Source organism: Camelus bactrianus, chromosome 6, assembly GCF_048773025.1.
Source record: "Camelus bactrianus isolate YW-2024 breed Bactrian camel chromosome 6, ASM4877302v1, whole genome shotgun sequence".
In the NCBI taxonomy this organism is placed as follows: Eukaryota; Metazoa; Chordata; class Mammalia; order Artiodactyla; family Camelidae; genus Camelus; species Camelus bactrianus.
Window position 1 is genome coordinate 75,797,931 of NC_133544.1, and position 12,158 is coordinate 75,810,088.

Below are 12,158 nucleotides of genomic sequence, written 5' to 3' on the forward strand. Positions count from 1 at the left end.
TCTTATGGACTGTTGGGATTAATTACAGAATGAACTTTCGTCACATGTCAACAGATCAACTAGCACAGGAGAGATAATTTTTTCAGGATGAAAGCTAGCTTCAAGAGAGTAGAGCAAAGCTTCTAGGTCTGGGCTCTCCCATACGACTCCTGTCCCCTGGGACTTGGGGGGTCATGCAGGCAATTACAAATACCCGTCTGCAGCCAGGAGCTCCTCGCTCCCTTTCTGCTCTTCTTTCGCAGGATCCTGCTCCAGAGATTGTCTCAAAGACTTAGACATCTGATGTCTACACCCGTCCCACCCCCCATCCCCATGTCAGGCACTTAAATCCTGGTCCAGGCTGAGGAGGGGGGTGCCTCTATTGCTACCACCAGTGGCTATAGGCGCCTATTTCTCTTGCTTCCACCTTCTGGTTTTGCTTAAGGCCTCTTTTTCTTGGGATACATGACAGACCCTGTTGACTCCACTGCTGGTTCAGCTACCGCTCCAGGGACACTCCCATTCCATCAGATGTCTCGGGTGAAACCAGAGAAGCCAAAGGCAAAGTGAGGATTCCTGACCTCGCAGCCTGACCTGTCTGCCGGACTCTCTGCCTTGTTTTCCCTTCACTGGCTCCAGGAATGACAGAGATGGTTAAAGAGGAAGGTGCTAATGATATCTGTGGCTCACAATGCATTTTCAAAGGCATGATTTAATTTGATCCTCTTTTAGTTCCATGAGATAGTTATTATTCCTATTTGAAGAGACAAGAAACTACGGCCCTGTGAGGTTAAGTAATGTGTTTACAGTCACAAAGTTAATTGGCAGCAGGACCATGATATGAACCGAGGTATTCCATTTCCTAGGGGAGTTTATCTGTATCCAAACCCAAGTTACTGCTAAACTACTATATTTATATAATTAAAATATTATTTGTAGCAACCAAATTATATTGACACAGAAGATGACTCACTATTAGCAGCAGGCTAAGATCGTTCAGTAGCCAAGTGCCGTATTTCACATTCATCCATGTGTTGAATGTACTAATTTTGTCTAATTTTTCATCATGAGGAGTCAATAGATAATATATATAGTTGACAACTCAAGAGAAAGAGGTATAAATATGTTCCGTACAGTTTCAGTGGTAGTCAGCAGTAGAACTTAAAACAGGAACTGTTAATAAAAGTTCTGAGTAATGGGTGTGGGAGGGGTGGGGTTGGTGGGGATAGGTGGTGGGAGATTTTTGTTTCTCCTTTTAGACACTTCTGCAGAGTCTGAATTTTTAGAATATATGCAAGTATTACTTCTCTAAATAAAACACTTTAAAAATAGTTTAATAAAAAGAAATAAAATAAAAAGCATCCCATTGATGAGTGATTGCTTTGTCATACGCACCACTAGGCAGCCTACAGAAAAACTGAGGTCCATCTATATAAATTTTAAGTAAGAAGAACAAATTGCAGAATGATACAGTTGGAATAATACCATTTATTTCAAATACTGTGTGTGTGTGTATGTGTACACAAAACTGGGAGGGTATATGTCAAGTGATAGCAAAGTGTAGGGACACATGTCAAAGTGGAGAGGAGAGAAAGCCTTTTTCTAAATTCTATACTTTCATGTATTATTTTTTTTCAAGGAGTATGCTTTGAATATGAATGTGTATGGAATATTCTATAGGTACAAAGCTAAAGTGATACTGAGTATTTCCCTTTGCTTTTTTTGCTGTGGACGAGCCAAGCGTGACTGTACTGTGTTATGTACAAGGGTCAGGATATTACACTGACTAGCAGGGAGGAAATTCACCGGTCCCCCACTCCTTAGTATTGTTCCCAAAGGGAAGTTTGTGAATTGAATCGCTCCAGTCTCGTGCCTTAATGTCATCCCAGAGCTGACCAAAAGTCTGATTTGCGTTTCTTTTTATATTGTTAGATTTCCTTCCTCTGCTTGGTTTTGTGCAAATGTCACCAAGAGTGTGTGGGATTTCAATCCCCAAGTCCAATAGCTGATGATTGTAACAGGGTATCTGTCCCACACTTCGGAGTCCTGAGCTTGGGGTCTAGACTAACCCTGACACTTTTTAGAATCTTTCTGGCAATTCAGTTAGTTTTCTATCTTATTTTATTGTTGAAAGAACACTTAGTGTGAGATTTACCCTCTTAAATCTTAAAAACAAAATTTTAAGTGTTCCATGTACTATTGTTGACTGTAGGTACCATGTTGTACAGCAGATCTCCAGGACCTAGTCATCTTTCTAATTTTATTTTTTCCTTCCAGTTTAATTGAGATATTGACATACAGCACTGGATGAATTTAAAGTGTACAGTGTAATGATCTGACTTACATACACATCATGAGGTGATTATCACAAGTTTAGTGAACAACATCGTCTTACATAGTTTAAAGAAATAGAAAAAAACTTTTTTTCTTGGGATGAGAACTCTCAGGATTTACTGTCTTAACAACTTTCATATATAACATACAGCAGAGTTAATTATGTTTGTCATGTTATACACAACACCACTAGTACTTATTTATCATCTAACTGGAAGTTTGTACCTTTTGACTGCCTTCGTCCAGTTCCCCCTTCTCCTGCCCCTTGAAAGGAAGCCCCACTGGGGTTCAAAGCCAAACATTCTGGTGACTCTTCTTGCCAGTGCATGACCCTCGACTTGGGGAGCCCGATGTTGGGCTCAGCCCCCTTGTTCCTTGGGGAGAACCTCTGAAATTGTAATTTCCCTCTGATTTGTGGGTCACCCACCTGAGGCATGGGTCCTGACTAGACCATGTGTCTGTCCCTCCTACCTGTCTCGTTGTGGTTCCTCCTTTATGTCCTTAGTTGTAGGAGATCATTTCTGCTAGTCTTCAGGTTTGTCAAAAGTTTCTCTATAAATAGTTACAATTTTGGTGTGCCCATGGGAGGGGGTGAGCTCAGGGTTTTCCTACTCCACCATCTTGGCCACACCCCCTTATTTTTCTTTTAAAGAAAGAAAGTTAAATTTATGAACACCTTAAGATAGCTTGGGAAATTAAATAAAAAAGAATGAATCCTACAAATTATAAAGAGTTTGCTAATATACAAACCACCAATCCATCTAAATTTGGCCTATCAAATCTACTTAACTGATTTAAGTTAGAATTTTTCTAACAAAATTCACTTGGAGGATGAGTGATATATTTACACCTTTGACAAAGATAACAAGTGTGGTATCACTGTGGTTGAGAAGAGAGAACATAAATCCTGGATATCTTATTGTTCTGGCCCATCGAAACCCAAAGAACGTGTAAGGTTCTGCTGTGCCCAGTGAGGTCAGGCAAATGTAATAGAAGGCCTGCTGGCCTGACCCATGTTCTTATCATATAAATCTCCTGGTTGTTTCTCTTCCTCTCCATTAGGAACATACATAGGGGATGATGGAATTTTACAGAAATCTTTATAGGCAGGCAGTTTAGAATCTCAATTGTTATGTCCATTTTCATAGATGATATTGTGTTTTGTGTCTACACTTTCAGTCCATATGCTGTCCTCTCTGTACTTCCCATTTGTCCAGGCATTTTGGTGCCAGGCTGGTCTCTGGCGACATCACTGGTTGAAATTGTTCTAGGTATCCTGTGGATTTTTGTTTGACCATGAGTAGAAGGCTGGCCTTTAAATCTCCCATCTTTTCACGATGCCTTGAAAAGCTTTACCAATATAGTTTTTGCTGTGACATTCACATACTGTCCTGGGAGAAAGTGAGCAGCATAACAAGGATTGCCTGGTTTAATCACAGTGTTCTCTGTTCCATGAAAGGTTTTAACTTTCCATCCTGGCAGCAATCCAAGTTCTCAGTAGATTTCCAGCATACATGTAGGTTTACAGAAATGTGATGCCGTTTTCCCTCCTACACTTAGGGCTGCCATTTTCCACTATGGTTTTCCTTTGGAGTTTATTTTAGGATGTGACAGTCTTGTATCTGAACTAATGTGATCATATGCTTTTGACCATCCTTGGTCCATAAAGGCATCATGCTTCAGTGTGATAAGGCCAACTCCAGAGGAACCTGGTTCCCAAGGATGCAAAGGGCATGGCTCATCTTCAGAGGATACAGTTCACTAACTAACTGGGTTTCATTTTTATCAGAAACTAACTGCTTCACAAATGGAACATTTTCTTTGCAGAGATGCTCATCCCACCAAGTACAACTCTTGCTGTGGAGACTTCTAACCAAAAGCCAGATATTTGTTCTGTCCCCCAAGCCTTGAGCAGTACCCAGGCTGCCTTTGCCTACGCCCAGTACCTGTGCCCGGGTCCGTGACAGCAGCCTCCAGCCAGTCATGGAGTGGCCGGGGAGGAGTCCTCCTGAGACGCTTCTAGCCCCACTGCTCCATTTCAGGGCTTCTCTGCCATGGGGCAGACATCCAGGAGCTGTTCAACCAGCAGTCTGCCAATTAGAACTTATTTCTCTTGCTTAACTGAAACATTAAGCCCACTGTAACTCCCCATTTCCCTCACCCTCCAGTTCCTGGCAACCACCATTCCACTCTGATTATATGAATTTGACTATTGTAGATACCTGATATAAGTGGGATCATGCAGTATTTGTCTTTCTATGACTGGCTTATTTCACTTAGCATAATGTCCTCAAGATTCATGTATCTTGTTGCATATTGCAGAATTCCCTTCCTTTTAAAGGTGGAACAGTATTTTATTGTATGTAGATGATCACATTTTCTTTATCCATTTATCTGTCATTGGACATTTATTTCTTTGTCTCTTGTAAATAGTGCTGCAGTGAACACAGAAGTGCTAATATCTTTGAGATCTTGATTTCAGTTCTTTTAGATAAATACCCAGAAGCGGGGTTGCTGGATCATATGGTAGTTCTATTTTTAATTTTTTGAGGAACCCCATACTGTTTTCCAGATCAGTTGTACCATTTTGCATTCCTACCAACAGTGTGCAGGAGTTCTACTTTCTTCTAGTTTATCCAGTTTGTTGGTGTATAATTGTTCATAGTAGTCTTTTATGATCCTTTTTATTTCCATGACATAAGTTGTATGTCTCTTCTTCAATTTAGGATTTTATTTATTTGAATACTCTCTTTTTACCTTACTTAGTCTAAGAATTTGTTGATTTTGTTTATCTTTTCAAAAAAAAATCTACTCAGCTTTGTTGATTTTCTTCTGTTGCTTTTCTGTTTTCTTTTTCACTTATTTCTGCTAGAATTTTTGTTATTTCCGTCCTTTTACTAACTTTGGGTTTCATTTATTCTTCTTCTAGCTCTTTGATGTGAAAATTAGATTATTTGAGATTTTTATTCTTTTTTAATGTAGACATTTATCACTATGAACTTCCCTCTTAGTATTGCTTTTGCTACATCCCATAAGTTTTGATATTAAAAAACCTTTAGATATTACAAAATTCCGACCCTTTTAACTGTTAACAGTAAATATACATGTGGTTTTATCTAGTTGTGATCCATTTATACCTATTATTTTCTTCTTCTTTATAGTTTTGTTTTATTTGATATGTCATTATATCAAGTTATCTGATCTGTTTTAAACAACTGTATCATATTCTAGATGTCATAGTAGGCTTAACATCCCTCTTTTGTTGGGTTTTGAGAGTTTTTTTCTTCCCAGTTTGGGATGTTTCCACATAGACTGATCATTTTTGTTAATATCCTTGTCCTCTTCTTGGGGCACATAGTTTGCAGTTAGGTGAGGCTTTCTGGCTGAGTTATGGCCAATAAAATGTAAACAAAGGAATATGTGACACTTCCAGGCCTGTCCCATAAAAAGTATAAGTCACTCTCATTTTCTTTCCTGGTCTGTCAGGTAAGTGGAGGGAACTGAGTATCCATATGAAGGCACAGACATGCAATGGAAGGAACCTGGGTCCCTGGTTGACCATGTGGAGCAGAGCGCCCGCTACCTGCTGACCTCCACTGGCTGTATGGTGAAAGAGAAGTGACTTTTATTTGGTTAAGACTTAGAGATTTTAGGTTGCATCTGTTACAGTAACTAGTATTACTTACCTTAGGTAGTAGGGGTATTTTAAATGCCTCTGCTACCATCATTTACCCAGCTGATAGAGTAGGACAGTAATCACTACTGACGCCTTCAAGTAATTACTACATTTTTGTTTGTTTCATTTTCAGTAAGTTAATTTTAGGGGTCCTGCTATCCTGTTAGAATTTTGAAAGAGAAATCTCACTGGCTTGTCAAAGTTAAAACTCTGTAGTGTCTATATGTAAAACAAAACCAAACCTTGAATTACAAACTTGTGTCTTAAAAATAGGGCTGTTAGAGTTAGTGTAGAATAGAGATACTCGTGTGTTCTCTTAAGGTCAGACAGTCAAGTCCATCATTCACTACAATTTATACAGTTATCATAATAATTTATACAGTCAATATGTGCTAGACATGGGAAACTCAAAGATGAATGAGACAAACATACTCCTTTTAATCGTGGCATGTACAATCATGTATTTACTTTGGTGACCATGGGCAAGCTGCTAACTTCTGTAAGCTTTAGTTACTCCATCTATAAAATAAAGACAATATTATGGTTATATTCCTTCTAGGGTTCTGGTCGAGCCTAAATAAGATTAACCATGTAGCACAGTGCCTGTTGTATACTAAGTGCTCAATAAATAGCAATTTGTCTTTTTTAAAAGATTTACTAACCATTCTTGGCGGCTGATAGTTAAAAATACAGATTTCTGAAGAGGAACCCTTAGTTTTAACTCTGCCCCTGAACAGGCACCACCTGAACTTTCTTGCTGTCATCTTGCTGAAGAACTTCCTTGCACTGGGGCTACGGAGTCAACAATGCTCTCCATGAATACAGTTCTATAAGAGTATTCATAGATATTCATCATTTCTCTTGGGTAAATACCTAGGAGTGGAATTGCTGCATTACAGGATGGATATATGTTTAACTTGATAAGAAACTGCCAGTTTTCCAAAGTGCTTATACCATTTTATACTTCCATAGGAAAGTATGAGAGATCACTGTCATCCTCACCAACATTTGGTATTGTCAGTTTTTTTTTTTCATTTAATTTTGATGAGCTCCAATTTATTTTTCTCTTTTTTGCTTCTGTTTTCGTATCATATCTAAGAAATCATTGCCCAATCCAAAATCACAAATATTTATACCTATGTTTCTTTCTAAGCATTTCATAAGCTTTAGCTCTTACATTACAGGTTTATAATCCACTTTCAATTAATCTTTGTATATGGTATGAGGTAAGGGTCCAAACTGATTCTTTTGTGTGTGACTATCCAGATGTCCCAGCATCACTGGTTGAAAAGGCTAGTTTTTCATTGAACTGTCTTGGTCCTGTTGTGGAAAAGCAATTGGCCACAAATATATGGATTTATTTCTGGACTCTCAATTCTATTCCATTGATCTATACACCAATCCTTGTGCATAGTTTCCATTGGAGTAATTCATTGTACTTCTAACTTGCATTGAACTTATATTTTCTTCATGACTAATAATTGCTCTAGAAGTTCATTTTTGCCCATTCCAGTCAATCCCTTTCCTTACTCCTTAGAACTAACCACTGTTTTGATTAGTTTTCACCATAGATCAGTCTTTGCTGTTCTAGAACTTTATGTAAAAGGAATCACACAGTATGCACCTACTTAGTATAGGCTTCTATCACTGAGCATAAAGTTTTTAAGATTTACCCATGTTATTGTATATATCAGTAGTTTGTTCCTTTCAGAAGAAATTTTTATTATGAAGATTTCCTAATTTATTTCAGCTTACTTTTTTTTTTCATGTAATTTCTATGTGAAACATTCTAGCCTACTAGCTGATTTTTTATATTTCTCCTCCAGTTGCTGATTCCTTTAATTATTGGTATGTAAGTCTGTCCAGTTTTGGATCTCTAACTTTTTGCTTATTCCTGTTTTTTTTTTTTTTTTAAATCATGTGTATGTAGCTTCCTTCTTAGAGTCCCTTGAATGCTGTATTATAGTCAAGGGTCACTTTTTTTCTTTCCTTCAGTGCTCATATACATTACCATCTTTTTACTAACTTGCTTACTGAAGTATGTATTCAAACATTATAGTTTTTCCAACTTATAGTCTTGCTCTTGAGTTATTCAAATACATACTTAGTTTAGAATACCTAGTTTCTGGGAAATTTGCCAGAATTAGTCATAACGTTTGGGGAAACCCTCTAGGTTTAGAAGGAACCCAGTTCCCTCTCTGTTCTTTTTTCTTTTTTCCAAGTGCATTTGACTTTGCAGTTGAGCCTGGAAGCATTAGTTTCAAAGGTACTCATTTGCCACTGTGGTTATGTGAAAGAACAGAAACGTACAAAGAAGCCAAAGTGCGCTGGTGCTGTTCTGAGGAATAGCTCTCATGCAATCTGCAGATACTAGGTTCCTTTAGGACGTCAGTATCCCCTCTCTACCCCGACTGCTGCTGATAACCAAAGCTGCTGAAGAAGACTGAGTTTGTGGTGTGGTCTCCCCACCTTGTCTACCTTTCTTTACTCTGACTCTCAGTCTCCTCTGAGAGTTTTCTGTCCTTTCTTTTATTTTTCTCCAGTAAGGCCTTCTTTGGGCAGAATTATCAAATCAACTCCCCCGTCAACATTCCCTTTGCTGCCTGCTCCTCTTCCTTTATTCCTCCGTGCAGGCCTCTCCCCTCTCCCTGCCCAGCCCCTAATCCTCCATCAGGCTTCAACCAGAGAAACAGAACTAGTAGGAGATATATTTAGAGATTTATTGCATGGAATTGGCTTACATGATTGTGGTGGCTGGCAAGGCACACTGGCAGGGCAGGCCATCGGGAGGGGCACACAGGAGGGCAGGCCATCGGGAAGGGCACGCTGGGACTCTGGGGCATCAGCAGAAGCTGTTATCCACAGAGGGAATTCTTCTTCAGAGAAACCTCAGTTCTGCTCTTAAAACCTTTAACTGATTGAATCAAGCCCACTGGAATAGCTAGGAGAGTCTTTCTTGAAGTCAACTGATAAGGATTTAATTCACATTTACAAAATACCTTCACTGTGGCCGCTAAATTAGTGTTTGATTAAATAACTGGGGACTATGTCTAGCCAAGTTAACATACAGAACTGACCACCACACCCCATTTCCCTCAAGATATGGCTTTCATATACTGGCATAATTGGTAACTAAGATGTTAATTGATGGGAATTGAATACCTCTCAGGGATATTTTCATTTTATGAAGAAATCTTTAAGAGCCAAGGGAATGAAAGAATAATAAAAAGCTAAAGTGTGTGTGAGTTGGAGTGGGGCAGTGAACAGGAATGAAAATCACTGCTTATTCACAAGGCCAGGACTACTTACAGGTATGGTCGTGCCTTCTCATTGCCCCACAGCTCTCTTCAGTCTCCTCACACAGCAACCATCCCTGATCTTTTAGTTTATCTCCGCACATTGCTCCACCACCCCCACCAGCATACCTACTCAGCACCTCCCCACCAGCTTCTCAGGTTTCCTCCTATGAGCATACTTTGAATCTCTAACTCACATATCCACATTTGGGCTTCCCTTACCCCCACAGTCCTGTGCACACATTTATGGACCACACTTTTCTTCTGTGTTTCATCTGTCTCCTAAAAGGCTATAGACACTTTATAAAATTATAGGAGCCTCCTATAATTTGAAGACTATAAAGTATTTATTCATCTATCCATCAGATTTATGTAGGGTGTCAGCAGGGCATACATATAAAATAAACAGATTCCATTCCTAGGCCAAAGGGCCTTGGCTTCTAGTGCAAGGGACAGAGTGAAACAAGCACAGGGAAGGGGAAGAAGCAGTTGTTCTGATTGGGAGATTTGGGAAAGCTTACCAGAGCCCTTCAGCTGGGACTTGAAAGAAAGATTTTGATGGATGGGGAAGTGTATTTCAGGTTGAGTGAGTTGCATGAGCAAATGCAGAGAGGCCTGAAAATGCAGGAATAATTCAGAGCCTGCTCGTGGGTTTGGATACAGGATGTAGATAGTTGGATAGTCACACTTGGGACACCAGGTGTTACTTTCGTTTAAGTGAATAGACATTTCTCCAAAGATAAACAAATAGCCAATAAGCAAACGAAAAGATGCTCACCATCATTCATCATTAGATAAAGGCAAATCAAAACCACAATGAGGGGGAAGGGTATAGCTCAGTGGTAGAGTGCACACCTAGCATGCATGAGGTCCTGGGTTCAACTCCCAGTACCTCCACTAAATAAGTAAATAAATAAACCTAATTACCTCCCCCTCCAAAACAAAAAACAAAAAAACAACAAACCACAATAAGATACCACTTCACATGCATTAGGATGGCTATTATTATAAATAAGAAAAAAAGCCAAAACCAGAAAATAACAAGTGTTGGCCAGAGTGTGGAGAAATTGGATCCTTTGTGCATTGCTGGTGGGAATGTAAAATGGTGCATCTGCTATGGAAAAATGCTGTGGAAGTTCCTCAAAAAATTAAGCATAGAATTACTGTTTGATCCAGCCATTCCTCTTCTGAGTATATGCCCAAAAGAAGTGAAAGCAGGGACTTGAACAAATATTTGTACACCCATGTTCATAGTAATAGTATTCACAATAGCCAAAAGTTGGAAGCAATCCAAGTGTCCATTGACAGATGAGTGGATAAACAAAATGTGGTGCATACATGAAATAGAATATTACTCAGCCATAGAAAGGAAGGGTATTCAGATACATGCTATAACACAAGATGGCCTTTGAAGACATTACACTAAGTGAAATAAGCCAATCACAAATGGACAAATATTTTATGACTCCAATTGTGAGGTACTTGGAGTAGTCAAATTCATAGATAGCACAATGACAGACAGGGGCTAGGGAGAGGAAGGTGGGAGTTAGTATTTAATGGGTACAGAGTTTCAGTTGGGGAAAATGAAAGTGTTCTGAAGATGGAAGATGGTGGTGGCTGCACAATAGTAAAGTAAAAATAAAAGCCAGAAAGTTTCCTTGTGCCTCTGATTAGCCAGCCTCTTTCCCTTCAGTCTTGGGCAACCATTCTTCTGCCTTTTATCACTGTGGATTAGTTTTGCTAGTTCTAGAGCTTTGTGTAAATGGAATCATACAAAATACACTCTTTTATGTCTGCCTGCTTTTGTTCAGCATAATAATTAATTTGATGCTTTTCCATATTGTGTGTACCAGCAATCCTTTTTATGTTGCATAGTATTCCATTGTGTGAGGAGACTCCAATTTGTCTGTCTGTTCTCTTCTTGGTGGACATTTGTGTTGTTTCCAGTTTGGGGGTATGCCTCCTTTTAAGAAATACGTACAATTTTTGTTACCAATTTATTTACAGCAAAAGAGAGGTAAAGGGAGGGAGGGAAGGAGGAAGAAAAAGACAGAGGGAGAGAGAGAAGAAAGAAAGGAAAGAAAGAAAGAGGAAGGAAGGAAGAATGGAAGAAAGAAAGAAGGAAGGAATGGAAAGGCCATTGAACATCCCCTATCTTCACTAATAAATCTAGCCTTTAAATTTGATTAATAAAGAGAATATGGGATAAGCAGGGAGGACTAGCAATTTCTACTTAAGTCTTTCCTGTTGGTCCATCTTCCCATTCCTTATCCTCTTCCTCCCTTAAGTAGAAGGAGAAACAGCTACTCTGGAAGTTTTGGGGCAAATAGTATTTGAACGAGAGATAACTCTTAATAGATGAGATATCTAGTTACTTGGAATCATTATTGACTATGACAATCCTGAATTGTTTCTTATTTCTGACTCAAATCAGAAATGTGAATCCCACTGTAAGGCCCAGGTGACTTTGAAGGAGTCCTTGCTGAAGGGGGAAAGGCCAAATTACTGAGAGAGAATTGGACCTCAGCCAGCCAGAGGCATCTGATGGGAATGCTGGCTGAGGAGGAGAGTACACTGATTCTCTTCTTTCTCTTCTCGTTCCCACTCAGCAGCTATCTTGTTGCAAGCATGACTACTTTTTCTTTTTTCTCTTTCCCAATCTGCTAGTGAGTGAAGTGAATGCTTTATAATATTGTTTTTAAAGCAGGCATCGGTTGATTCTGTGGCAAGACTGCTAGTTGCTTTCCATCATCCATCCTCTGCTACATCCCAATGTTTTACCTGTGTGCGTGGCTGATCTGTGAAAGAACATCTCCTGCCTCTCCGCAACTAAGTCCTGTTCAATGGAATTTGAGTGGAAGTGTATACTCAGT

At 39.2% G+C, this 12,158-nt stretch overlaps 1 protein-coding gene and 1 pseudogene across 2 annotated transcripts in view; one reads left to right on the forward strand and one right to left on the reverse strand.

The window, feature by feature from the left end:
• BLOC1S6 (biogenesis of lysosomal organelles complex 1 subunit 6) overlaps nucleotides 1-12,158 on the forward strand; it is a 102,099-nt gene that overhangs the window by 70,758 nt on the left and 19,183 nt on the right. The gene's annotated exons all lie outside the window — the stretch shown is intronic.
• Nucleotides 3,152-4,378, reverse strand: LOC105076995 (large ribosomal subunit protein uL3m pseudogene; annotated as a pseudogene).